A 23,249-nucleotide genomic window follows, 5' to 3' on the forward strand; every position below is an offset into this window, starting at 1 on the left:
GTGTGCAATTCAGTGGCATTAATTATGCTTAGAATGTTGTGCTGCCATCACCACTATCCATTTCAAGAGCTTTTTCATCATCCTAAACAGAAAATCATCCTAAACAGAAAATCTGTACCTATTAAGCAATATTAAGCAATAACTCCATTCTGCCCTACTTCTATCCCTTGGTAATCTCTCCTCTACTTTCTGTCTCTGAATTTGTCTCTTTTAGATGCCTCATATAAGTGGAATCATACAATATTTGTACTTGTATGTCTGGCTCATTTCACTTAGACTTTCCTCCATGTGTTTCTGCTTCAAATACATACTGGGGGGCTATAGGAAAGTTTATTTTATTTATTTATTTATTTATTTATTTATTTATTTATTTATTTATTTATTTATTTTTCTTTATTTATTTATGATAGTCACACACAGAGAGAGAGAGAGGCAGAGGCACAGGCAGAGGGAGAAGCAGGCTCCATGCACCGGGAGCCCAACATGGGATTCGATCCCGGGACTCTAGGATTGCGCCCTGGGCCAAAGGCAGGCGCCAAACCACTGCGCCACCCAGGGATCCCCCGGAAAATTTATTTAATACAAACCCATAAGATTATATGGTGGCCAAGAGTTTCCTCTTCAATTTATGACTTTCCACAAGACTGTGGGATGTGACTCTGGTTCAGTATCTGGCTTGGCTGCCTCCTTTTGATTGGGTCTGGTGTGAGACAGGTCTCCTCCTGTTAGCTGCTCTCCCCTGTCATAGGAGACTGAATAATGGCCCCCAAAGATACTCATATTTGAATCCCCAGAACCTGTGAATGTTGCCTTATATGGGACTTTGTAGATGTGATTAAGGATTGAGATTATCCTGGATTATCCAAATAGGCCTAATGTCATCATAGGTACTCTTGTAAGGGAGAGACAGAGGGAGATTTGACACAAAAGGCAATGTGGTCATTGCAGCAAGATGCTTCAAGTTTTTTGCTTGTTTTGTTTTGCCTAATAGAGTTTAAACTGGGTTCTATCGCTTGAATCTAATCTGTGTGTTGTTTTAGGATACCAGGTTTCTGGTAATTTGTTACAGCAGCTATAGGAAACTAATACATGTGCCCACTGCCATATTCACTCCTCTTCCTTCTTGGAGCAGCTGGATATTCAAGATGCTGCTCTTGCATTTGTCAATCATAATGTGGGCTATGGTTGAGATGGACTCTATCACTCCTTCTCTAGGACCACATGCAGTACTGAACCAGTTAGTGAATGGAAGGAATGACCAGATCCTTTGGGTTATATGATGCAAACAATTCATCAAAAATTTCATCAAATACAATGAGCTTTTTTCCTAAGTAGCTAATACTGAATTAAACTATAGTTATACTGTATTATATACTTAAGAGTTGCTAAGAGAGTAGATTTTAAATCTACTTTTGTTCTTGGCACAGTACAAAATGGTAATTATGTGAGGTGATGGAGGTGTAACTAACTTTATTATGGTTATCATTTTGCAATATACATGAATCAAACCATCACATAGTACACCTTAAACTTATACTTATACTTAAACTAACATGTTACATGTTAGTTATATCTCAATAAAACTGGAAAAATAGGAGGAGGGGCAAGATGGCTGAAGAGTAGGGTCCCCAAATCACCTGTCTCCACCAAATTACCTAGAAAACCTTCAAATCATCCTGAAAATCTACGAATTCGGCCTGAGATTTAAAGAGAGACCAGCTGGAACGCTACAGTGAGAAGAGTTCGCGCTTCTATCAAGGTAGGAAGACGGGGGAAAAAGAAATAAAGAAACAAATGCCTCCGAGGGGGAGGGGCCCCGCGAGGAGCCGGGCTGAGGCCAGGGCGAGTGTCCCCAGGACAGGAGAGCCCGGACCTGGAGAAGCAGGAGCTGCACTAACCTTCCCGGGTAGAAAGGCTCCCGCAGGGAGTTAGAGCAGGACCCCAGGAGGGCGAGGATGCCCTCAGGCTCCCTGGGACACTAACAGACACCTGCGCCCCGGGAGAGTGCGCCGAACTCCCTAAGGGCTGCAGCGCGCACAGCGGCGGGACCGGAGCAGCCGCGGGACCCGGAGCAGCTCGGAGGGGCTCGGGCCGCGGCTCCGCGGAGGGGGCTGCGGGACGGGAGCACGAATCCAACAGCGCAGGCCCCGGAGCACAGGGCGCCGGGACACAGCCCAGGATCCGGCCTCCTCCCGGGACAAGCAGAGGCCGGGAGGGCCCAGGACAGCAAGGACGCTCCTGCCCCGAGCTGAGCAGAGCAGCAGCCCCGCCCGGAGCCTCCAGGCCCTGCAGGCGGAGTGCTTCAGAGTTCCTGTGGGGGCTGAATCCAGGTTTCCAGAGCTGGCCCCGCCACTGGGGTTGTTCCTCCAGGGGCCTCACGGGGTAAACAACCCCCACTGAGCCCTGCACCAGGCAGAGGGCAGAGCAGCTCCCCCAAGTGCTAACACCTGAAAATCAGCACAACAGGCCCCTCCCCCAGAAGAACTGCTAGACGGACAAGTTCCAGGGGAAGTCAAGGGACTTAAAGTACACAGAAACAGAAGATACTCCCCCGTGGTTTTCTTTTCTTCTTTTCTTTTTTTTTCTTTTTGATTTCTGTTTGCTTCCCCCACCCTTTTTTCCCTTTCATTCTTTTTCTTTCTCTTTTTCTTCTTTTTCTTTTTTTTCTTCCTTTTTTCTTTTTCTCTTTCCTTCTTTCTCTTTTTCTCCTTTTCCCAATACAACTTGTTTTTGGCCACTCAGCACTGAGCAAAATGACTAGAAGGAAAACCTCACCTCAAAAGAAAGAACCTGAAACAGTCCTCTCTCCCACAGAGTTAACAAAATCTGGATTACAATTCAATGTCAGAAAGCCAATTCAGAAGCACTATCATACAGCTACTGCTGGCTCTAGAAAAAAACATAAAGGACTCAAGAGACTTCATGACTGCAGAATTTAGATCCAATCAGGCAGAAATTAAAAATCAATTGAATGAGATGCAATCCAAATTAGAAGTCCTAACGACGAGGGTTAACGAGGTGGAAGAACGAGTGAGTGACATAGAAGACAAGTTGATGGCAAAGAGGGAAACTGAGGAAAAAAGAGACAGACAATTAAAAGACCATGAGGTTAGATTAAGGGAAATAAATGACAGCCTGAGGAAGAAAACCCTACCTTTAATTGGGGTTCCCGAGGGCGCCAAAAGGGCCAGAGGGCCAGAATATGTATTTGAACAAATCATAGCTGAAAACTTTCCTAATCTGGGAAGGGAAACAGGCATTCAGATCCAGGAAATAGAGAGATCCCCCCCCCCTAAAATCAATAAAAACCGTTCAACACCTCGACATCTAATAGTGAAGCTTGCGAATTCCAAAGATAAAGAGAAGATCCTTAAAGCAGCAAGAGACAAGAAATCCCTGACTTTTATGGGGAGGAGTATTAGGGTAACAGCAGACCTCTCCACAGAGACCTGGCAGGCCAGAAAGGGCTGGCAGGATATATTCAGGGTCCTAAATGAGAAGAACATGCAACCAAGAATACTTTATCCAGCAAGGCTCTCATTCAAAATGGAAGGAGAGATAAAGAGCTTCCAAGACAGGCAGGAACTGAAAGAATATGTGACCTCCAAACCAGCTCTGCAAGATATTTTAAGGGGGACTCTTAAAATTCCCCTTTAAGAAGAAGTTCAGAGGAACAATCCACAAAAACAAGGACTGAATAGATATCATGATGACACTAAACTCATATCTGTCAATAGTAACTCTGAACGTGAACGGGCTTAATGACCCCATCAAAAGGCGCAGGGTTTCGGACTGGATAAAAAAGCAGGACCCATCTATTTTCTGTCTACAAGAGACTCATTTTAGACAGAAGGACACCTACAGCCTGAAAATAAAAGGTTGGAGAACCATTTACCATTCAAATGGTCCTCAAAAGAAAGCAGGGGTAGCCATCCTTATATCAGATAAACTAAAATTTACCCCGAAGACTGTAGTGAGAGATGAAGAGGGACACTATCTCATACTTAAAGGATCTATCCAACAAGAGGACTTAACAATCCTCAATATATGTGCCCCCAATGTGGGAGCTGCCAAATATTTAAACCAATTAATAACCAAAGTGAAGAAATACTTAGATAATAATACACTTATATGTGGTGACTTCAATCTAGCTCTTTCTACCCTCTATAGGTCTTCTAAGCACACCATCTCCAAAGAAACGAGAGCTTTAAATGATACACTGGACCAGATGGATTTCACAGATATCTACAGAAATTTACATCCAAACTCAACTGAATACACATTCTTCTCAAGTGCACATGGAACTTTCTCCAAAATAGACCACATACTGGGTCACAAATCAGGTCTGAACCGATACCAAAAGATTGGGATCGTCCCCTGCATATTCTCAGACCATAATGCCTTGAAATTAGAACTAAATCACAACAAGAAGTATGGAAGGACCTCAAACACGTGGAGGTTAAGGACCATCCTGCTAAAAGATAAAAGGGTCAACCAGGAAATTAAGGAAGAATTAAAAAGATTCATGGAAACTAATGAGAATGAAGAAACAACCGTTCAAAATCTTTGGGATGCAGCAAAAGCAGTCCTAAGGGGGAAATACATCGCAATACAAGCATCCATTCAAAAACTGGAAAGAACTCAAATACAAAAGCTAACCTTACACATAAAGGAGCTAGAGAATAAACAGCAGATTGACCACGCCCAGCAGAAGAAGAGAGTTAATTAAAATTCGAGCAGAACTCAACGAAATCGAGACCAGAAGAACTGTGGAACAGATCAACAGAACCAGGAGTTGGTTCTTTGAAAGAATTAATAAGATAGATAAACCATTAGCCAACCTTATTAAAAAGAAGAGAGAGGAGACTCAAATTAATAAAATCATGAATGAGAAAGGAGAGATCACTACCAACACCAAGGAAATACAAACGATTTTAAAAACATATTATGAACAGCTATACGCCAATAAATTAGGCAATCTAGAAGAAATGGACACATTCCTGGAAAGCCACAAACTACCAAAACTGGAACAGGAAGCAATAGAAAACCTGAACAGGCCAATAACCAGGGAGGAAATTGAAGCAGTCATCAAAAACCTCCCAAGACACGAGTCCAGGGCCAGATGGCTTCCCAGGGGAATTCTATCAAATGTTTAAAGAAGAAATCATACCTATTCTCCTAAAGCTGTTTGGAAAGATAGAAAGAGATGGAGTACTTCCAAATTCGTTCTATGAGGCCAGCATCACCTTAATTCCAAAACCAGACAAAGACCCCACCAAAAAGGAGAATTACAGACTAATATCCCTGATGAACATGGATGCAAAAATTCTCAACAAGATACTAGCCAATAGCATCCAACAGCACATTAAGAAAATTATTCACCACGACCAAGTAGGATTTATCCCCGGGACACAAGGCTGGTTCAACACTCGTAAAACAATCAGTGTGATTCATCATATCAGCAAGAGAAAAAACAAGAACCATATGATCCTCTCATTAGATGCAGAGAAAGCATTTGACAAAATACAGCATCCATTCCTGATCAAAACTCTTCAGAGTGTAGGGATAGAGGGAGCTTTCCTTGACATCTTAAAAGCCATCTATGAAAAGCCCACAGCAAATATCATTCTCAATGGAGAAGCACTGGGAGCCTTTCCCCTAAGATCAGGAACAAGACAGGGATGTCCACTCTCACCACTGCTATTCAACATAGTACTGGAAGTCCTAGCCTCAGCAATCAGACAACAAAAAGACATTAAAGGCATTCAAATTGGCAAAGAAGAAGTCAAACTCTTCCTCTTCGCCGATGACAGGATACTCTACATAGAAAACCCAAAAGCCTCCACCCCAAGATTGCTAGAACTCATAAAGCAATTTGGTAGCATGGCAGGATACAAAATCAATGCCCAGAAGTCAGTGGCATTTCTATACACTAACAATGAGACTGAAGAAAGAGAAATTAAGGAGTCAATCCCATTTACAATTGCACCCAAAAGCATAAGATACCTAGGAATAAACCTAACCAAAGAGGTAAAGGATCTATACCCTCAAAACTATAGAACACTTCTGAAAGAAATTGAGGAAGACACAAAGAGATGGAAAAATATTCCATGCTCATGGATTGGCAGAATTAATATTGTGAAAATGTCAATGTTACCCAGGGCAATTTACACGTTTAATGCAATCCCTATCAAAATACCATGGACTTTTTTCACTGAGTTAGAACAAATTATTTTAAGATTTGTGTGGAATCAGAAAAGACCCCGAATAGTCAGGGAATTTTCAAAAAGACAACCATATCTGGGGGCATCACATTGGCAGAATTCAGGTTGTACTACAAAGCTGTGGTCATCAAGACAGTGTGGTACTGGCACAAAAACAGACACATAGATCAGTGGAACAGAATAGAGAACCCAGAAGTGGACCCTCAACTTTATGGTCAACTAATATTCGATAAAAGAGGAAAGACTGTCCATTGGAAGAAAGATAGTCTCTTCAGTAAATGGTGCTGGGAAAATTGGACATCCACATGCAGAAGAATGAAACTAGACCACTCTCTTTCACCATACACAAAGGTAAACTCAAAATGGATGAAAGATCTAAATGTGAGACAAGATTCCATCAAAATCCTAGAGGAGAACACAGGCAACACCCTTTTTGAACTTGGCCACAGTAACTTCTTGCAAGATACATCCACGAAGGCAAAAGAAACAAAAGCAAAAATGAACTATTGGGATTTCATCAAGATAAGAAGCTTTTGCACAGCAAAGGATACAGTCAACAAAAGTAAAAGACAACCTACAGAATGGGAGAAGATATTTGCAAATGACGTATCAGATAAAGGGCTAGTTTCCAAGATCTATAAAGAACTTATTAAACTCAACAGCAAAGAAACAAACAATCCAATCATGAAATGGGCAAAAGACATGAAGAGAAATCTCACAGAGGAAGACATAGACATGGCCAACATGCATATGAGAAAATGCTCTGCATCACTTGCCATCAGGGAAATACAAATCAAAACCACAATGAGATACCACCTCACACCAGTGAGAATGGGGAAAATTAACAAGGCAGGAAACAACAAATGTTGGAGAGGATGCGGAGAAAAGGGAACCCTCTTACACTGTTGGTGGGATGTGAACTGGTGCAGCCACTCTGGAAAACTGTGTGGAGGTTCCTCAAAGAGTTAAAAATAGACCTGCCCTACGACCCAGCAATTGCACTGTTGGGGATTTACCCCAAAGATTCAGATGCAATGAAACGCCGGGACACCTGCACCCCGATGTTTCTAGCAGCAATGTCCACAATAGCCAAACTGTGGAAGGAGCCTCGGTGTCCATCAAAAGATGAATGGATCAAGAAGATGTGGTCTATGTATACAATGGAATATTCCTCAGCCATTAGAAACGACAAATACCCACCATTTGCTTCAATGTGGATGGAACTGGAGGGTATTATGCTGGGTGAAGTAAGTCAATCGGAGGACAAACAGTGTATGTTCTCATTCATTTGGGGGATATAAATAATAGTGAAAAGGAATATAAGGGAAGGGAGAAGAAATGTGTGGGAAATATCAGAAAGGGAGACAGAACATAAAGACTCCTAACTCTGGGAAACGAAGTAGGGATGATGGAAGGGGAGGAGGGTGGGGGGTGGGGGTGAGTAGGTGATGGGCACTGAGGGGGATACTTGAAGGGATGAGCACTGGGTGTTATTCTGTATGTTGGTAAATTGAACTCCAATAAAAATTATTTTATTAAAAAAACCTGGAAAAATATTGAATTGATGAAGTTGATTAATTTTATATAAATCAGTACTTTTCCCTTCAAAATGATTGTTTTAAAATGTAATTTGTTTCTCACCAGATTAATCAAATTTACATTCATGGAAGTTGCTTACTTTTGCCTTGAATTCAGTGATTGCCCCTTTTCTACTCCAGGTGTTCTGTGAAATAGACTTTGAGGACAATTAGCTCCCTGAAATATCTGGGATCCTCACCCCAGTTGTGAAAAGGAAAATTTCCCAGGAAGAGGGTGTGACAGTGCTTATAAGGTGATCAGTGTATTTTGCTTCAGAGACAGGTATGACCTGAAGAGGGTGGTACCAGCCTCTTAGGCCAAACTCTTCCTGAATTTAGCAGGTAAAAACATGCCCCTGCCTGACTCAGCTGGAGGAATGGAGTACTATCCCAAAACTTAGTGTTCCCTTCCAAATCAAGCATCATGGAACTGGGGTTGCCCTCATGGATCATCTGAGGACAGGGAGTTCAGGGCAGAAGTGAGACTTATTCAAGTTTACATGCCATAACTATGGCAGAGAATCCCAGGGCTCTGCCCTTGAACCAGTCAGCCTTTTATTTGGAATACTTATTGAGCACCAGCTGTGTGCAGGATGCAGTGGTACTCCAACTTGCCTCTATGCTCCTAGTCATACTGTACCTTCTCACCCTCTAGCCCAGTTAGCTCCCTTCCCCTGGATCATTATCAGAGATCTTTCATGACATTGCTTTCATCACTCTGGTGGGGAGCTTTTTCTGACCCCCTGCCTTCATTAAATGCTGTATATAAAAGCTCTAGAGCACTGTGTCAGTCTCTTTGTCATAGCACTTATGACTTATCAAACTGGCTGAGGGGTGAAATGAGGGCCAATATCACCTTGATGGTGGCAGCATGGGAGCAGAAGCCTTGAGTTCTGGTTCCAGCTAAGCCAGGAGGCCTCACTGGGCCTTAATGTCTCATTTGTGAAAGGTGGAGAATGAGTTATGCCTTCTCTAGTGAACTTTCCAGGGCTCACATTTAAGCTCTGTAATTTCCAGATCTTCAAAAGGAGTTTGGCAAGTTGCAACGTAGGAGAGCAGATTTAGAAATGCAGACCAGCTGGTTTTCTGGGTGCAGTGAGCTGGCTTTCCCAAGACTTTAGCTCTAGACTCCTCACTGAGGTAGCTGAGGAGCCACAATGGCTTTGTTACACGTGTGTAATCAGGGAGCTGTGATAACAGTATTCAAGACTCTGCTCCCATTAAACATTTTTACAGTGGAGGTATGTTGGCATGACTTAGGTTATCACATAAATTATGTACCTTCTGAGAGGGCAGTGTGTGGTTTATTGACCTCTGAAAGAACCAGACTCATTATGAGATAAGGTTCAAGTTATGAGCCTTGCTAAAGGTCGCAGGGAAAGAGCCAAGGGTCCTGAGCTGAGCAGAGCTCCCTGGAATCTCCTCTCCAACCCTCTACCCACAGGTCATCAAGACTTTGGGCCCCTGTTAGAGCCTGATTCTGGTGCAGCTAGAAATGTGGGGAAAAGGGTAGTAGCAATGATGTTGGGATCTCTGAGAGGATGAATGAGGCCCGTGGGCTGAAGAGGCAAGGAGATTCTGGTGGAACTGGGTTTCTGAGAATCTCATGGTTTCACAAAGGACCAGTAGGTCAGAGAGGCGAAGGGATTTTCTTTTGGGTGACATGGTAAATGAGAAGTGAAGCAAGGACTGGAAGCCAACATTCTGAGTTCCTGCCCAGAGTTGTTGTTGTTACTGGTTTTCTCCCCTGAATACCTTCTCTGGGCACATTTTTTAAAAAATAAATTTATTTTTTATTGGTGTTCAAGTTGCCAACATATAGAATAACACCCAGTGCTCATCGCATCAAGTCCCACCCCCCCCCCGTGCCCGTCACGCAGTTACCCCCCTCCCACCTCCCCTTCCACCACCCCTAGTTTGTTCTCTGAGCACATTTTTAATTTTCCTATCTCCTACCCACTTTACTTAGGTATAACTGACAAATAAAATCATATATATTTAAAGTGTGCATTGCAATGATTTGATATATGTATACTTTGTGGGCATATATTTTTAATGCTCGGTTAAGAGCAGTGGGTTCAAATTCTATTTCTATCCTTTATAAGTTACTTAATCTAAGTCTCAGTATTCTTATCTACAAATTGAGGATAATATCGCCTATTTATTTATCATGAAAGACAATGAGAGAGAGACAGAGACACAGGCAGAGGGAGAAGCAGGCTCCATGCAAGGTGCCCAATATGGGACTCGATCCTGGATCCCGGGATCACGCCCTGAGCCGAAGGCAGGTGCTCAACCGCTGAGCCACCCAGGTGTCCCCACATAGGGGTATTGTAAGGATTAAAGAGGAGGGTAGTGTTTGTAAAGCACTTGTTACAGCGGTCAATAAATGATAACAAGCCATTGCTTAATGATAGTTCTTTTGTTGTTATTCTAACAATGGTCTCCAGAGAATCATTGCAGTGGGCCAGGAAGTGGGGGTTTGGTACAAGGCCTTGAACTTCACCCTCTTCTCTGTCTCTGCTCTGTGGCCTGTACATTTTATCACCTTTCTCCTGAAGATTAGGACTTGTCTTGGCTGTGACTGTCCCCTAACACGCACACATAAGATGTCAGAAATCTGGAGGGTTTCAGGCTATCTCAGGTCATGTAAGCATTTTTTAATAGATGGTTTCCAAAGATAGTCTCTTTCATACTCTCTGAATCCCGCATTCTGGCCTTGAGTGGGGGCTACAAAGTGATTTTGGGGATATTCGTGCTTCCAAGTTTTAGGCAACTAACTTTCTCATTTAATACCTTTAAAAAGAGAGCTTTCTTCTAAATGATGAGGGTCTCTTGTTCTCCCAGCCCTTCTATGGGTGTTGCAGTCATACCCTTGCCCTCTTTGAAAATGTGTCTGTTCTAGACACTTCTACATCCTCCACCTTCCTTTGAGCCTCCCCTGAAGATGGATGGTTGCTTGCATTTAATGCATGTGAAAACTGAATCTCAGAGTTGAAGTCACTAGCCCAAGGTCAAAAAGCAAATTAGAAGCAGATTTAGGACTTGAATCCAGGAATATTGACTCCTAGTCCAAAGTTCTTGCCTTGTGTTAAATTCCTGGAAGAATTCCTGTCACTGGATTAAGGGCATCCAAGGCCTTTAATAACATAGTCTGGAGTCTATCTCTCAAATCTTTATTCTCATTCTCTTCCTGCTCACCCCGCAGGAGGCTTTGCATTTGCTCTCTCTACCTAGGAGGGCCTTCCCTCAGCTATCACATGGCTTACATCCTCCTTCCTTCCAAGCTATTCACAAGGGATCCTACTTGTTCACTTTGCCTTTTCCTGGCCATCTTTATCTCTGTATTTTGCTTTGTATTCATTTCTAGCACTTATCATTGCCTGATATATACACTATTTGCTTGTTTTCTTTTCAAAATTTATCTTCCACAACTAGAATGTGAATAAGAACTGTGTCTTCTAAAAAACCAAACCAAACCAAATCAAACCTGTGTCTTCTTCATTGTGGTACCTCTAATGCCTAGAGCAGTGTGTATGGCAGATAGAAAGTATTCAATAACAATTTATTCAATTATATAAACAAATACAGTAAATTTCCATATAAATTGGACCGGTCATGTTCCTTGGCCTTTGCCTATACAGTTTCCTCTATTTGTCTTACCAGGCAAGCTTTATACATAAAATAGCTATTTTCTTTTTAAAATTTTAAAATTTTATTTTATTTTATTTTTGCTATTTTCATATTAGATAGGTTTCTTTCCTTTTTATTGAGGTATTATTGGCATATAACATTATGTTAGTTTCAGGTGTACAATGTAATTATTTTACATATATATGTGTATAATGTATATAATTATATAATACATGTATATAATTAAAATCTTTAAAAAAAGAAATACTCTCTTAACAATTTTCATATATACAATACAGTATTATTAGCCATAGTCCCAATGTTGTTTATTATATCCCCAGAACTTATTTATTTTATAACTGGAAGGTTGTATGTTTTGACCACCTTTAACCCATTTTGCCTACCCCCCCATGCCCCTGTCTCTGGCAACCACCAGTCTGTTCTCTATAACTATAATTTCTTCTTTTTCTTAAAGATTCCAAATATAAGTGAGATCATATGTATTTGTCTTTCTCTGTCTGACTTTTAAATAGATGTTTTAAAAAATATTTTATTTATTTATTCATGAGAGACACAGAGAGAGGCAGAGACATAGGCAGAGGGAGAAGTGGGCTCCCCAAAGGGGAGCCTGAGGCAGGACTTGATCCTGGGACCCTGGGATCACGCCCTGAGCTGAAGGCAGACACTCAACCACTGGGCCACCCAGGCGTCCCTAAGTAGGTATTTTTATGTTGCTTTCTCTGTAAAGCCTTTCTTGGTTCCAAAAATACTAATAAATCTGTGTTAAACTCAGAATATAAAATCACCTATTGGGATCATCTTCTGCCTACACCTGTACTTATGTAGGTGTACACTTATATAAACCTTTCTCTATATAAGGCATTATAAAAATTGCAACCTTGGACTCATGAGCCCAAATGCCAGGTTACTCTTGTTGATTGCAACAGAACAAAACTTGCCAATCGTCATTTCTTGTCCCACAGCCCCTTCGACACCCAGCAGTATGAGGACAAGTTAAATGTGAGTCTTGCCTATATTCACTTTTTTTCCTAATTATGCCTGTAATACAGAATTTTATTTGAAAAAAAAAGTCATATAGACAAGCCAAAAGAAAAGAGTCTTATTCTTAAGCCTATATCCTATAAATTGCCATTGTTGGTTTTTTTTTTTTTTTTTTTAATGATAGGCACGCAGTGAGAGAGAGAGAGAGAGAGAGAGGCAGAGACACAGGCAGAGGGAGAAGCAGGCTCCATGCACCAGGAGCCCGACGTGGGACTCGATCCCGAGTCTCCAGGATCGCGCTCTGGGCCAAAGGCAGGCGCCAAACCGCTGCGCCACCCAGGGATCCCTAAATTGCCATTGTTAACATTGGGTGTATATATTCTTTCAGACTTTAAATATGTATTAAATGCAATACAGTTATGCATTAAATATATTCACATTTATATTATCTACTTATAAATAAGCATCACATGTTTATAAAATGAGATTGCACTTTGGATAACGTGTTGTAGATTTAAACATCCTTTTTATTCAAAGGATATTTAGATATTACTGAGATGAATATCTCTCACACTTGTATGATTATTTTTTTAAGATAAATTCCTAGGACAGGATCTGTTAGTCAAAGAACTTGATTATTTTTAAGATTTTTTAAAAAAGATTTAATTTATTTATTTGACAGAGAGAGAGAGAGAGAGACAGAAACACAGAGAGAGCACAAGCAGGGGGAGTGGCAGGCAGAGGGAAGGGGAGAAGCAGGCTCCCCGCAGAGCAGGAAACCCAATATGAGGCTCAATCCCAGGACCCTGAGATCATGACCTGAGCTAAAGGCAGACACTTAACCAATTGAGTCACCCAGGTGCCCCTATTTTTAAGATTTTTATATGTGATGCCAAGCTGCTCTGCAGATGACACACCCCTCAGCAGAGTATGAAATTGTGGGTTCCTTTTACACTGTTGGTGGGAATGTGAACTGGTGCAGCCACTCTGGAAAACTGTGTGGAGGTTCCTCAAAGAGTTAAAAATAGACCTGCCCTACGACCCAGCAATTACACTGTTGGGGATTTACCCCAAAGATTCAGATGCAATGAAACGCCGGGACACCTGCACCCCGATGTTTCTAGCAGCAATGTCCACAATAGCCAAACTGTGGAAGGAGCCTCGGTGTTCATTGAAAGATGAATGGATCAAGAAGATGTGGTTTATGTATACAATGGAATATTACTCAGCCATTAGAAACGACAAATACCCACCATTTGCTTCAATGTGGATGGAACTGGAGGGTATTATGCTGAGTGAAGTAAGTCAATCGGAGAAGGACAAACAGTGTATGTTCTCATTCATTTGGGGAATATAAATAATAGTGAAAGGGAATAGAAGGGAAGGGAGAAGAAATGTGTGGGAAATATCAGAAAGGGAGACAGAACATAAAGACTCCTAACTCTGGGAAACGAACTAGGGGTGGTGGGAGGGGAGGAGGGCAGGAGGTGGGGGTGAGTGGGTGACGGGCACTGAGGGGGACACTTGATGGGATGAGCACTGGGTGTTATTCTGTATGTTGGTAAATTGAACACCAATAAAAAAATTAATTTATTAAAAAAAAGAAATTGTGGGTTCTCCCATATTCTTACCATAGTGGGATTTAGAATTATTATTATTATTATTTTTAGAGATTTTATTTATTTATTCATGAAAGACACACACACACACACACACACACACACACACACACAGAGGCAGAGACATAAGCAGAGAGAGAAGCAGGCTCCATGCAGGGAGCCTGATGTGGGACTCGATCCCAGGACTCCAGGATTGTGCCCTGGGCCAAAGGCAGGCACTCAACTGCTGAGCCACCCAGGAGTCCCTAGAATTATTTTTTTGCAGGAATTTAAAAAAATTGTGGTAGATAATATGTAACATAAAATTTACCATTTTAGCCATTTTAAGTTCAATGGCATTAAGTATGGTCACACTGTTGAGCAACCATGATTGCTATCCATCTTCAGAACTTTTCCATCATCCCAAACTGAAATTCTGTGCCCTTGAGCCTAGCTCTCTATTCTCCCTCTTTCTAGCTCTTGGAAACCTATTCTACTTTCAGTTTCTGTGAATTTGCCTATTCTAGGTACCTCATTTAAGTGGAGTCATACAATGTTTTTTCCTCAATGTCTTTACAGATCAAGGAAACCCCACATTCATTTTCTTTTCTCTTGTTCCCAACTTTTATCGTGGTAAAATAGACATAACTTAAAATTCACAATCTTAGCCATTTTCAAGTGCAAAGTTCAATGGTTTTAACTACATTCATACTGTTGTGCCACAATCACCATCATCTATATGCAGAACACATTTCATCTTGTAAAACTGAAACTCTCTACCAATTAAATAATAACTCCTTATTTGCCTTTTACCCAGCCCCTGGTAACCACCATTCTACTTTATGTGTCTATGATTTTGATTCCTCTAAGTATCTCATTTAAGTGGAATCATTAAGAATTTTCTTTTTGTGACTGGCTTATTTTACTTAGCATAAGGTTCTCAAAATTTATCCATGTTGTAGCGTATGTCAGAATTTTCTTTCTTTTTAAGGCTGCATAATATTTCACTGTGTGGATAGACCACATTTTGTTTATCCATTCCTCTGTTGATGAACACTTGGATTGCTTCCATCTTTGACTATTGTGTATAATGCTACTATGAACATGGGTATACAGATATCTGTTCAAATCTTTGCTTTCAATTGTTTTGGGTATATACCTGGGTATATACCCAGGTTTACATATATAAATCTTTAAAAAAAGATTTATACCCAGAAGTGGAATTGCTGAAGCATATGATAATTATATTTCTTTTTTTTTGATAATTATATTTCTAATTTTTTTAAAGAATTGGCATATTATTTTGCACAGTGGTTGTGCCACTTTACATTCCTACCAGCAGTGTGCAAGTATTCTAATTTTTCTATATCCTCACCCAATACTTCTTATTTTGTTTATTTTGGGTAACAGTCATCCAAATGGGTAGAAAGAGATTTGATTGTGATTATGATTCACATTCCCCTAATGATTAGTGATGCTAACATCTTTTCATATGACTATTTTTATTATTTTTTCAATGTGAATTTATCTTAAATAAAATTTTTTACTTATATGTACTTATAATGATAATAATTAATATTCCATGAGCATTATTTTTAACATTTGTCAATCTGTACTGTTCATGTTTTAGTTTGATTCAGTTCAGTTCATTGGAATTTAATTCACATGTATTTTCACCCCTTTTTCTAAAGGGTGTACACTCTTGTAAAACAAAGAACATCTGGAAACAACCTGGATGCCTATATATAGGGGAATGGTCCAATCAATTATTGCACATATGTACTATGGAATACTAGCAGTCTTTTTTTTTTTTTTAAAGGCCGTTGTCAAGGGGATCCCTGGGTGGCTCAGCGGTTTGGCGCCTGCCTTTGGTCCAGGGCGTGATCCTGGAGTCCCGGGATCGAGTTCCATGTCAGGCTCCCGGCAGGGAGCCTGCTTCTCCCTCTGCCTGTATCTCCTGCCTCTCTCTTTCCCTCTATGTCTATCATGAATGAATAAATAAAGTATTTTAAAAAAAGGCAGTTGTCAATATACAAGAAAGTTTTCTTCCATATGTTATGTGAAAAAAGCTCTATAGGATTCCATATTCCAAGAATCCCCAACATTTAGATTATTTCTAGTTTTTACTCTACTAGGTAAATATTTTTCTTATCTGTGTGACTATTTCTATAGGATAGATACCTTGAAGTTGAAATTGCTAGGTCAGAGAGGACGCATTTAAACATTTGATAGATATTGCTAAATCATCACAAAAATTTACATTCCTACTGACAATGTACGAGGGTGCCTGTTTTCTCTTGCCCTCACCAATGCTGGATATTATTAATCTTCTAGACATCTGATAATCTTATGGGTGGAAAAGGATCTCTTATTTTCATTTTTGCTTTTATTACTAAGATCTTACTCTTTCAAACACCACTGAAAGATGTCTAAAGATATCTACTCCATTTAAGTGGAGTAATGCTGAGAATTGTTTCATAAGAAACCACTTTGTGGACAAATTCAGTAGAACCTTGGAGTCCTTGACAACCAGCTAAGAGTAGGTCCTGAAGAGCCCAGAATTTACACGAGGAAGGAAGAGTGTAGAGTTAGGATTTGTGGCTTAGCTTAAGGACGTAAGGCTTGGAGCCGTCAGAGGGATCTGAGAGCAGCCCAGGCAGCAAAAGCAGGGATCAGGCTGAGAGAGGAGGGAGGGCAGCAAAAGTTCAGTGGGGAGGCTTAGTGGCTCTGTGGGTTGGGGCATGCACTTAGCCAAAAGTCGGGGACCCAAGAGCCTAGTCCTAATCTTGCCACTGATTCACTCTAGGACTCACAAGTCCCTACCTTCTGAACCACAGTGTACCTGTCTGACAAGTAAGAGGTAGACTGTATGCTCTTTAGGTCCTGTGACTACAGAGACTCTTCCAGTACTTGGCCCAGATGGCTGAAGCTGCTGCTTCTCAGCCTTAGTTTTCTCTCCTATACAATAGAGACAGTGTTCCCTTCCTTGCCTCACTGACTTTATAGGGCTGTTGTGATGTTGTTGTGAGATAACAGGAGGTAAAGTGCTCTGTGAACAGAAAAGAGCAATATACCTATAAGGGCTTGTATTTCCCTTTTTAATTAATTAACTCTTTTAAAAGTAGATTTCTTTATTTAAATAAATAATATTTATTTACTTGAGAGACAGAGCACACTTGGGGGGTGGGCAGAGGGACCAGGAGAGAGAAACTTAAGCAGACTCCACACTGAGCACAGAGTCCAATGTGGGGCTTAATCTCACGACCCTGAGATCATGACTTGAGCTCAAACCAAGATGCTCAACTGACTACACCACCCAAGCACCCCTTAATAACTCTTTTAAGGTATAATTTGCATACAATCAAATACACAGATTTTAATTATTATATAAGTTTGACAAATTTTAAAAAAATATAACGGGATCCCTGGGTGGCTCAGCGGTTTGGCGCCTGCCTTCAGCCTAGGGTGTGGTCCTGGAGTCCTGGAATCGAGTCCCACATTGGGTTCCTTGCATGGAACCTGCTTCTCCCTCTGCCTGTGTCTCTGCCTGTCTCTCTCTCTCTGTCTCTATGAATAAATAAAATCTTTAAAAAAATCATTTTTATCTAAGTATAATTAACATACAATTTCACATTAGTTTCAGGTATATGATACATTGAGGCAACAATTCTATACATTAGTTAGTGCTTACCACAAGTGTAGTCATCATCTGTTACTATAGCTTGGTAAGTTTTAATAAAAGTTTACACTCATGTAACCACCATCTCTCTTTTTTTTAATAATAAATTTATTCTTTATTGGTGTTCAATTTGCCAACATACAGAATAACACCCAGTGCTCATCCCGTCACGTGCCCTCCTCAGTGCCTGTCACCCATTCATCCTCCCACCCCCCGCCCTCCTCCCCTTCCACCACCCCTAGTTCGTTTCCCAGAGTTAGGAGTCTTTATGTTCTGTCTCCCTTTCTGATATTTCCCACACATTTCTTCTCCCTTCCCTTATATTCCCTTTCACTATTATTTATATTCCCCAAATGAATGAGAACATACACTGTTTGTCCTTCTTCGATTGACTTACTTCACTCAGCATAATACCCTCCAGTTCCATCCACGTTGAAGCAAATGGTGGGTATTTGTCATTTCTAATGGCTGAGTAATATATCATTGTATACATAAAGCACATCTTCTTTATCCATTCATCTTTCGATGGACACCGAGGCTCCTTCCACAGTTTGGCTATTGTGGACATACAATAGGTACTCTTATGTTTGTCTTCTTTTCTCAAGTCAATGTCTTTGTGATTCATCTGTGTTGCTCTCGGGATCAGTAGTTTGTTCCTTTTTATTGATGAGTAGCATTCCATTGAATGGCTATATCACAATTTATTTATCCATTTATCTATTTTTTTAAAAAAATATTTTTAAAAATATTTTTATTTATTTATTCATAGAGACACACAGAAAGAGAGGCAGAGACACAGGCAGAGGGAGAAGCAGGCTCCACGCAGGGAACCCGATGCGGGACTGGATCCCGGGCCCCTAGGATCACACCCCGGGCTGCAGGTGGCGCTAAACCGCGGCGCCACAGGGGCTGCCCTAAAAAAAGATTTTAATGATTTACTTGAGAAAGAGAGCCAAAGAGAGCCTGAGCCAGGGGAAGGGACAGAGGGAAAGGGAGAAACAGACTCCCTGCTGATCAGGGAGCCAGATGCGGGCTGGATCCCAGGACCCAAGTTCATGACCTGAGCCAAAGGTGGATGCTTAACCAGCTGAGCCACCCAGGTGTCCCTCATTTACCTCTTAATGAATATTTGGATTGTATCTGGTTTCTGGCTGTTATAGATAAAGCTGTTGTGAACATTTGTATACTAGATTTTTTGTGGCTATATGTTGTCTTAGTCTGGTTAGGCTGCTATAACACAATGCCATAGATTTGGTAGCTTATAAAAAGCAGAAATTTGTTTCTCATGGTTTCAGAGATGGGAATGTCCAACATCAAAGACCCAGCATGGTTGAGTTTTGGTGAGGGCCTTCTTCTTGGTTCATAGCTGATGCTTTCTCACTGTGTCTTCATCTGGTGGAAGTGGCTAGGGAGCTCTTTGGGGCCTCTTTTATAAGGCAATAATCGCATTTGTGAAGCTCCATCCTCATGATGTAATCACCTCCTAAGGACCCCATCTCCAATACTATCACCTTTGGGGTCTAGGAGTCAACGTATACATTTTGGGTGGGGGGACACATTCAGGTCATAGCATATGCTCTGACTTCTCTTGAAAAAATATTTAAAAATGGAATTATATAGGATAGGTATAGCTTTAACTTTGTGAAAAATTGTAAGTTTGTTTTGAACAAGGTTTTTGGAGAAGGAAGAGCATTGGATTAGGAGTTCAGAGACCATCCTGTGGCTTTGGACAAGTAACCCTTCCTCTTTGGGTCTCAATTTCCACTATAGAATGAGGGGTTTGGTTGAATGCTCCTAACTCTTTTCAACCAAAGAGCCTATTATTCTTAGAGGTTGTAGAAATGGAGAACCTGACACATGCCTGATTTAGATGTTAAAATATTGGCTCTTAAGACTATTCACCTACAGCATCTTATGCTCAAGAAGGTACAAACAGTCCTCCCATATCAGGGCTATGTGGGTGTAATCATGTTAATGATAATTGTATTCAAAGAGGCCTTTGCCCCAAGAGCTCACAGCTCTTTCACATGGGACTATGACTTTTGTGAATGCTGAAGGAAGCCCTCCCAGCTCAGGTGATTTCCCAAGGAGTGGAAGTGGGAGACAAGTGGGGAGTGACTCAGAATGAGTCAAAACAAGACATTGAAACTGGGACCTGGAATGACTACTGCTGGCTGGAGAGCAGAGCAAATGGGTTTTACAGTGGACCTCCATTAAAAATGAGGCATGTGTTTGGGTCCATGGCCTAAGCCCATATAATAAATTTCGGCTTTTCCACTCTTTTCAAGCACAACCCTTAAACCAAATCCTTTCTCTATCAGCAGTTGCAATCTTAGCAAGAATCAATTCCTTAATAATTTCTGCCTATCAGAGCCAAACTGAATTTGGAAGGTCAAGCAACAGACCCTCCTCCAATTATAGAATCACTCCAAAGATAGAGATTTTAAGATTTTTGTGTTTTGGATCATCACAGTGGCTCTTTCTCTAAGCGTAGCCCATCTAAAATTAATGGTTCTTTATCTCAGACTTTTATTCTGTGCTTTGGGGTTGACATTTGTGTATATGCCTATGTGGGTATATATGTGTTTGTGTATGTATGGTTTCATTTTACCTTACTTTAATCAAAGTCAGCCTAAAACATCAGGCTAAGCCTCAAGCTGTTGACTGTTGCACCTTTATCATCCAAGGTAGTGAGAATGACACTCTTCTCTTGCTTCCTGGTAGGATTTCCCAAACTTGGAAAAAAACCTACTAAGGAGTTTGCCTAAGACACTTAAGAAAATCCAAGAGATCAGGGACACTTGACTATAGGTTACTTTTTTCCCCTCTTACTCAGAGAGAAGATCATTCTTTAGCTGAGTCTCTGCCTTATTGCCTTTCTTTAGTATTTTTGGCGTCTCAGTGGGAGCAAATGAACCATTGTTCGGAAAGGTGTGTGTGTGTGTGTGTGTGTTAACAGTGATTATTTATAATGACTCCTAAATAATCCTGTGAGTACAGGATGAAGATAATATTAAATAGCATTGAAAAGTCTTTCCTTTGGCTGGCAATGACTATTAAAAAGTTTTCTATATGTAGGAAAGGATAGCTCTTTCTGAGAAGTCAGTTTTGTGGTTCAATTATCTTCACACTTGTAAACATTGCCTGTGTAATCAAGTCCATTTTCTTTGCTTTACTCCATGGGAGATAATAAAACCAAACAAGAGCCCATAGACCTGAGTTTCAGCCCTGACTCTCCCATCACAAACTATTTGACCTTGACCAGGGTCCACCCATTGTCTGGGCTTCAGTGTCTAACTGGTAAACCCGTAAGGTCTTTCCCCATTAGATTGTGTACTTCTGTACCTTTGCATCCTGCTATCTATAGCAACTGGAACAGTGCCAGGCATGTACAGGACACTCAAGATACATTTATTGAGTGAGTGAATATATTATCAAGTCAAGTTTGAAGAAATCTGAGGTCTCTAACTGCTTAGATATTCAGAGATCCTACTGTAGTATGTATTCTCTTCCTCTCTCTTGACTTTCTTCCCTATCTCCCTTCCTTCTACTATCTATTGATCTAGTAAACAATACATTCCAATGGTTCATAAAGTACATAAGTATATTTAGAGAAAGCCTCCCAGTCATCCAACTTTCTTCCCTTAAGCCAATCAATTTTGCCAATTTCCTGTGTATCCATGAGATTTTTAATGCCCACATAAGCAAATCTGTACCTATGTTCTTCCCTACCCCCTATTTTATACTAATGTTTGCATACTATGTATTGTTCTGCACACTTTGATTTTTTAACCTAAAAAAATCACTTTAAAATCAATCCATATTCGTACATGAGAGTTTCCTTTTCTTTTTTAAGTAGCTGCATCGTATTATTCCATTAAGTGGATAAACTATAATATATTCAACCAGTTGTTTATGGATGGGCATTCAGCTTGCTTCTAATCTTTTTATATTACAAATAGTGCTGCAATAAAGAACTTTGGACATAGGTCATTTTGCCTTTATGTAAGCCTACCTGTAGTATAAATTCTTAGAAGTTAAATTGTTGGGTCAAAGGTCATATACATGTATAATTTAAAAAATAGACTTTATTTTTTTAGAGCAGTGTTAGGTTACAGCAAAATTCAGTGAAAAGTATAGAGTTCCCATATTATCACCCGTTTACCCATATTCTCAGCCTGTGTCACTATCAATATCATGTATCTAGTCATACATTAGAGTTCACTCCTGGTGTTGTATGTTCTATGAGTTTTGACAAATGTATAATAATATGTATCCACCATTATAATATCATACAGAATAATTTCACTGCCCTAAAAACTCTCTGTATTCAGGTATTCATTCCCCTTTTCTCTAACTCCTGGCAGCCATGGATCTTTTTTACTGCTTCCATAGTTTGTCTTTTATGAAATGTCATATAGTTAGAATTATATATATAGCTTTTTCAGATTGGCTTCTTTCACTTATTAATATATTTTTAACATTCCTTCATGTCTTTTCATGACTTGAAAGCTTACCTCTTGTTTTTAAAAACAAGATTTTATTTATTTATTTGAGAAAGAGAGATATCAAGAGAGAACACAAGCAGGAGGAGGGGCAGAGGGAGAAGCAGAGCAGACACCTCATTGAGCAGGAAGCCTGATAAGGGGTTTGATCCTAGGACCCTAAGATCATGATCTAAGCTGAAGGCAGACACTTAACTGACTGAGCCACCCAGGTGCCCCTAGATTTCTTCATTTTATCATCAAGTAATATTCCATTTTCTTCATGAACCACAGTTTATTTCTTTATTCACCTAATGAAGGATATCTTGATTGCTTCCAGGTTTTGGCAATTATGAATCAATCTGCTATAAACATCTATGTGCAGGTTTTTGTGCAAACATGTTTTCAACTCCTTTGAGTAAATATCAAAGTGCACAACTGCTGGATTTTTTTAAAAAAAGATTTTATTTATTTATTCATGAGAGACACACAGAGAGAGGCAGAGACACAGGCAGAGAGTGAAGCAGGCTCCAAGCAGGGAGCCTGATGTGGGACTCAATGTGGGACTCAATCCCAGGACCCTGGGATCACACCCTGAGCCTAAGGCAGGTGCTCAACTACTGAGCCACGCAGGTGTCCCACAACTGCTGGATTGTATATTGTAGTGTAGGAATATGTTTAGTTTTGTAAGAAACTGCCTGACTTTCTTCTAAAGTGGCTGTACCATTTTTCTTTCTTTCTTTTTTTATTTATTGATGATAGTCACAGAGAGAGAGAGAGAGAGAGAGAGAGAGAGAGAGAGAGACGCAGAGACATAGGCAGAGGGAGAAGCAGACTCCATGCAGGGAGCCTGATGTGGGATTCGATTCCGGGTCTCCAGGATCGCGCCCTGGGCCAAAGGCAGGCGCTAAACCGCTGCGCCACCCAGGGATTCCTGTACCATTTTTCTTCTGCACCAGCAATGAATGAGAGTTCCTGTTGTTTCCCATCTTTGCCAGCATTTGTTGTTGTCAGTGTAATGGGTTTTGGTCATTCTAATAGGTGTGTAGTGG

Source organism: Canis aureus, chromosome 27 (genome assembly GCF_053574225.1).
Source record: "Canis aureus isolate CA01 chromosome 27, VMU_Caureus_v.1.0, whole genome shotgun sequence".
Classification (NCBI taxonomy): Eukaryota; Metazoa; Chordata; class Mammalia; order Carnivora; family Canidae; genus Canis; species Canis aureus.